The 6,000-nt window shown below is 49.0% G+C and overlaps 1 protein-coding gene across 6 annotated transcripts in view; it reads right to left on the bottom strand.

The window, feature by feature from the left end:
* The window catches only part of LIMD1 (LIM domain containing 1), a 58,949-nt gene that overhangs the window by 31,197 nt on the left and 21,752 nt on the right, over positions 1-6,000 (bottom strand). Inside the window, exon 1 of one of the 6 annotated variants that reach the window (XM_019633957.1) lies at positions 3,305-3,650. The exons of 4 other annotated variants lie outside the window; for them this stretch is intronic. The gene's annotated coding sequence lies outside the window, so the exon portion shown is untranslated. Of the gene's footprint in view, positions 1-2,992; positions 3,240-3,304; positions 3,651-6,000 lie in introns of those variants that run through there. One more of the 6 variants, XM_019633968.1, reaches the window with a different exon arrangement.

Here is a 6,000-nt window from a genome sequence, read left to right on the forward strand (position 1 = left end):
GAACCAGACGCTAACGAGCCAGGCTCTAACCTGGAGCCTCCCACCCACTCCCTTCCCACGTGGCTTGAGTTAACCTGCTAAGTTCTCTGAGCATCAGTTCTTAATTAGAAAAAAGGGGTTAGTTCACCTGCCTTACAGCAGTACAGGCTGCTTTGGAAACCAAAAAGCTCTGGAGAGTTGCCTCAACTACCACATGCCTACCGGAAGGCCTGGTCTTGAAGCGTAACGCCACAATTTACTAGCATTTTATCTATACAGCGAGGTAACAGTAGCCCCTTTTGGGGATTACTGTGCGAGAACCCATGAACAGTGCTTAGCACTGGGCCCCTTCATTTGGCAAATGCTCCATAAACAGACACATAAATAATAAGGATGAGGCTAATGTGACCGCACTCAGCAAGAGGTTCCTGCAACATGAAGTGAGCTCTCTGAGAAGCCCCGGGCCTCCCGGGGTCTCACCCTGGGAATGAAGAAGCCAGAGGTCTCTATGTGGACCATCTCAGCTACAACAGCCCAGGCTCTGGGCCGGGCCACAGACAGGAGGCCTTGGAGTCTTCTATAGAGCTCCCCATGACGGTCAAAGGAAAAACATCACAATCACGTAAATAACGCAGGAGATCAAAAAAGGTTCAGGGAGGAAATATACCAACATGTAAACGGTGGTTTCTTTCGGTTGTGAAATTAGGGATGGTTTTATTTCTTTGCATTTTCGGTATTAAAAAAAATTCTTATTAAAGCAGGCATTATTTTATAACTAAAGAAAAAAAGTCTAGTCTCAAAAAAGTGTGACTATGTTTAACTATATGGCATGTTAAAATTTTTGAAGAATCAATTATGTATACACACACACATACAAAAAGCGCTCCTTCGGCATCCAGCAGCATAACCAACTTGTATCCTTGGTCAGCGGGGGTTCAGACATCCTTTTCTAACTAGTTCCCATCTGTCAGGCCCCTCTCAGGCTGCAAATCCCCAGCCTTCTGCCTACACGACGGAAAGCCCTGGGTGTCAGAGTTCCGGTCATCCCCAGTTGATAAACTTTATCACCTTCAGCGGAAGTCTAGTTAACACATCCTTCATGAAAAGTCCCAAAACCAACCACACCAACCAGAACAGGTACACAGAGAACACACTGAGTCGAGGGCCCGTTAGCCGCTTCATCTAGCCCAGCGGTTCTCAACCTTCCTAATGCCGCGACCCCTGAATACTGTTCCTCACGTTGTGGTGACCCCCAACCATAAAATTATTTTCGTTGCTACTCTATAACTGTAATTTTGCTACTGTTATGAATCGTAATGTAAATATCCTTTTGTTTTCCGATGATCTTAGGTGACCCCTGTGAAAGGGTCGTTTGACCCCCAAAGGGGTCACGACCCACAGGTTGAGAACCGCTGATTCTAGCCGCTCCCTGAGGCAGCAGGTGAGGCTGTCTGTAGGAACTGTACAGTGTTAGCCAAGGAGACTGGCTGTCGGGGAGTTTGTTTATGGAAAGCTCCAGAGAATCCAATGCGTAGTTCTTCGGTTTCAACATTTTATTACGAAAATTTTCAAACATGCAGAAAAGTTGAAAGAATCCTACAGGGAACACCCACCCATATGTCCACCACCCCAATTCTACAACTGTTAACATTTTGCTACCCAGCCTGCAATCAATCCAACAATCCATCTTATTTTTTATGTGTTTCAAAGTATGCTGCAGACAGCAGTCCACTTTAGCCTGAACACTTCTGCCTGCAAATCACTAACTAGAGTTCATTATTTGCTTACCGTTATTTTTTTTTAAGATAAAATTCAAAAACAGTGAAATACACAAATTAGAAGTCTACCATCCAATGAGTTTTGGCCAATGACAAACTCAAGCCAACACCCCAGAAAGCTCCCCAATGCCCTTCCCTCCCATCTTCTCTTTAATCACTATGAAACTGCCTGTGTGCGTCTCCCTGCGTGCACGCGTGTGTGTCCACAGGATGAGGCTATTGGGTAGCTGGTATTTCTGTACCTAGCAAGCAGGAAAGTGAATAGAGTGGCCCGTCACTATGAAATGGAAAATGTCAAGGAATTCAGAGGCATCAGCATTTCTTTTGTCTCATAATTTCATATACAACTTAGGCTGCTCTTAAGTCAGGAAATACATAAATTCTGGGCAAAACGCTTTCCTTAGCGGAACACTGGGAGCTGCGCCAGTTGGCGGGGAAGCTAACGTGGAGACGGCAGGGTTCTGTCATGACAAGTCTTTAAGGCTTGTTTCAGCAGGCTCATCGCTCTAGAAACCAGTGGTGTTGGCAGCTGCTGGGAGCCCGAGGGCTGGTCACTGAAGAAGGGCAGGCCAGGCGGGGCCTCCAGGGTGTCCAGCCCGTGGGAGCATGGGGACGTGAAAGTGATGGCACTGCATGTTTGCCACCAGACACGGCACCTACTGAGCTGTGACGGGTTACTGGTTGCCTGGGCATCTGTCTGCCTCGCCCAGTGAGCTGGAAGTGCCTTCAGGGGAGCGCCCGACTCTTAACTGTGGACTCCCCAAGTGTTCAACGCAGGACGGTCGAGTTGAATCACTTCCAGTGTAGCTCCACACACAGCGCTTCCCTCTCCCGCTCTTCCTCTTCACCCCCTTGTAACTGGGGTACACATGTCCCTCCCCCTACTAAGTGCCTTTTACAGAGATTCAGTCTTATTCATCTCTGAACACCCCCCCCCCCCCAGCCACTGACAAAGTGCACTTAATACGCCCTCAACAAACACACGTAAAAACGGACAAATGGGTTCCACGGACCTCTGCTGAGCTCTGGCAGTGGCATAATTCAGACACAGTGATGGGGACAGTGCTCCTGAAAAATGTCAAATATCAAACAATGGCCAGGTATTGGTTACACTATTTGGTGACCGCAAGGTCTACTTCTAGACCACCCGTCCCAAGTCCCCTGGTTGACCTGACTCTAAACCTTTCCAAGCAACAAAGATCTGGTTTGTCGGACAGCAACCGAAGCGCACTCACAGCAGACTGGATGCAACGTCCCAGCAACGTGAATGTAAGCCTGCTCCCCGGCACGGAACAAAGCCACCCCCAAAGGCAACATCACTCTGTCCTGTCCATCACTGTGGCCTCCTTGTTGCACCTACTGTAGAAATGTTAGCTGCAAAGAGCAGAGGAGTTGTGAGAGTTAATGGCGTGGTCAGCCCTTCCATGATCCACGGGGGAACGCAGGCAGAGGACCAGCCTGCAAGACAGCTCGCCAAGGAGGAAAGCCAAAAGCAGTCTCCGGAGTCCAGGGGACACTGGCAGTTCACAATGAACACGTGAGCTCACCTTGTTTGGGTTTGGGGAGTGAAATCAGGCCAGCTCTCCCACTCCTGCTTGTAAAGCGAATGACAGGATGGACAGCGTCTTCAAGTGGACACGGACAGCTGCCCAGGCCTCCCCGGCTTCCTGCTACTTTATCTCTGGACGTCAGGCCTTCCTCTGCTCCCCGCAGCCGGCGGAGTGACACTCTTCTGCTTCCTCTTTATCTGAGAGCTCTGACCTACTGACTTCAGCCTCCCCCACCCCACCCTGTCTTATTCCTGCAGCTCGGTCCTTCAAGCTGCTGACATCCTATCTCACCACGCTGACCATCTAGCGCAGATACAAAGCAAGGAAGGAAGCCACTTGTGCTCTATGCCGTCAGGCATGGAATGAGGGAGGTCCCATAAGAAGCCACGTAGGCAGGAAAGTATTTCATCCTTGTGTCCTGTGGTAAACGGACAGAAAGGTACCATGTGGGCAGGAAACAGATTTATTCTTCCTTTGGTAGGGGGGAAAAAAAATCAAAGTAAATTGCATGTTCTAGGAAATAATGTATCTACCAGATCCTGGGCCGGCAGTTTTCTTCCAGCGAAGGAGCTGCTGCCACCCCCACTTTCTAAAACCCAGGTTCTAGAAGGAAAGGTGCTGCTACTTGCCGAAGGTCACACTGCTGGTAGGTTCGAGAGACGGAATCTGAGCCCAGGCTCTAACTCAAAGGTCCTGTTATCCCTATTCCAGCCACACACATGGGGACCCCCAGAAAAACAGAGGGCTCCTTCCTCACCCCCCACACACTACCTTCTCTGGGGTTCAGACCCAAAACCAGCCCTACCCCATATATCCTGCTGACTGCCCAGACCACCTCCCCTCGTGGCCTAGTCCATGCATACAGGTTGTCTTTCTGCCTGCGACCTCAACCACAAGGCCTCCCCCACAAAGACCCTCAGTTCGTCCTGACCTTCTGCCAGGGCCACTGCAGCTGAAGCGTTCACCTCACAAATGCTTCTCCATCACTCCCTCAAGGCCAGGCTCTCTCCAGGTGCTGGCAATGAGATGGTGAGCAAAGTGACTACACTGTAGCTCTGTCCTCATGGAATGGTCACTCAAAGAGCCAGGAAACCAGAATCTGCCACTGCTGACCAGTGAGCTGACCACTCTCACCTACAGTCATGTGCTGGGAGTTCAGTAAGTGGGCTAAGGAGAGGCTCAGGCTTGTGAAATAATGATAAATACATATATATTGGTCTCTGCCCCCATTTCCTGCTAGTATTTGGTCTTTGACCCCAGTTCCTGACACAGAGTTCCTAAATCCCTTGGAATTTCCTGGGTGACAGGAGAGCTTATGTTCTAATGAGGCGACTCTGGGTGGGCTCCCGGATGGGGGCTGGTCACTAGAAAGACCAAACCATGATTAAAGCTTGGAATTTCCAGACCCACCCCCATCCTCCAGAGGAGAGGGCTGGAAATGAGTTACTAATTGGTTGTGACTCTGTGATGAAGCCGCCGTAAAAATCCTCAATGTATGGGGTTCAGAGAGAGCTTCTGGGTGGGTGAACACATCCATGTGCCGGAGGGTGGCACACCCCAACTCCATGCGGCAGAAGCTCCTGTGCTGGGGACCCCTCCAGGCCTCGCACTATCTCTCTCTTTATCTGGCTGTCCATCTGTATCCTTTATCGTAATCTTTTATAATAAACTGGAAGACATACGTGTTTCCCTGAGTTCTATGAGCCATTACAGCAAATTGTCAAGCCCAAGGAGAGAGTTGTGGGAACCTCAATTTATAGCTGGTCAGTTAGAAGTACAGGTGACAGCCCGGACTTGCGATTGACATCAGAAGTGGGGGGGGGGGCAGTCTTATGTGAGGTCCGTGCTAACTCCAATTAGAGTCAGAATTGAATTGAATTGTAGGATGCCCAGCTGGTTGTCGGAACTGATCGGTGTAGGGAAAACCACACATCTGGTATTCGAAGTGTGAGTGTGAGTAGCCGTAGTGCACAGAAGAAACAGAAGCAAGTTCTTCTTAGCCCGACAAGAAGGCAGGGCTACTCTTCATCCTCTGCTTCCACGCGACCCCTTAGCTACAAGATTTTAAAGAAATGCCCAACAGAGGAAAGTAAAACAATGTCCTCACATATAACTAGTCAAAGCTTAAAAACCAGGAGGAAAATAAAGAGGTGTTAAACTTTTAGAAGACAGGAAGGGATACGCATTGTTTTTCCCCCTGCAGTTAGAAATACTGCCCACTGATCCATTCTGCAAACTATAGTCAGAGTGATCTTTTTACAAACACTTTAAGGAAGTGGAAGTGACATACAATAAACGGCACACGTGTGAAGGGCACCGTTTGCTAAGTTCTGACATTTGTATACACCTGGGAAATCATCACCAGGATGGAGCCGGTGAACGCACCCAGCATCCCACAGATTCCGCGTGTCTCTGGGCCTTTCTTTTGTGCCTCTTCTCTTCCATCTCCCTCCCTCCCCCAGGCAACCACTGATCTGCTTTCTATCATCACGGATTAGTCTGCATTTTCTAATGGTTATATAAATGGACTCTAGAGTATGCATTCCTTTTCATGTTTTCTTTCACTTGGCGTAATGACTCTGAGATTCATCCGTGTTGATGCATGTACCAGTCCACTCCTTTCCATTGCCAAGTACTATTCCATCGTGTGGCAGGACCACAACTGGTCAACCAACCCACCTCTTTTTTTTTTT

Source organism: Hipposideros armiger, unplaced genomic scaffold (genome assembly GCF_001890085.2).
Source record: "Hipposideros armiger isolate ML-2016 unplaced genomic scaffold, ASM189008v1 scaffold_18, whole genome shotgun sequence".
NCBI lineage: Eukaryota > Metazoa > Chordata > Mammalia > Chiroptera > Hipposideridae > Hipposideros > Hipposideros armiger.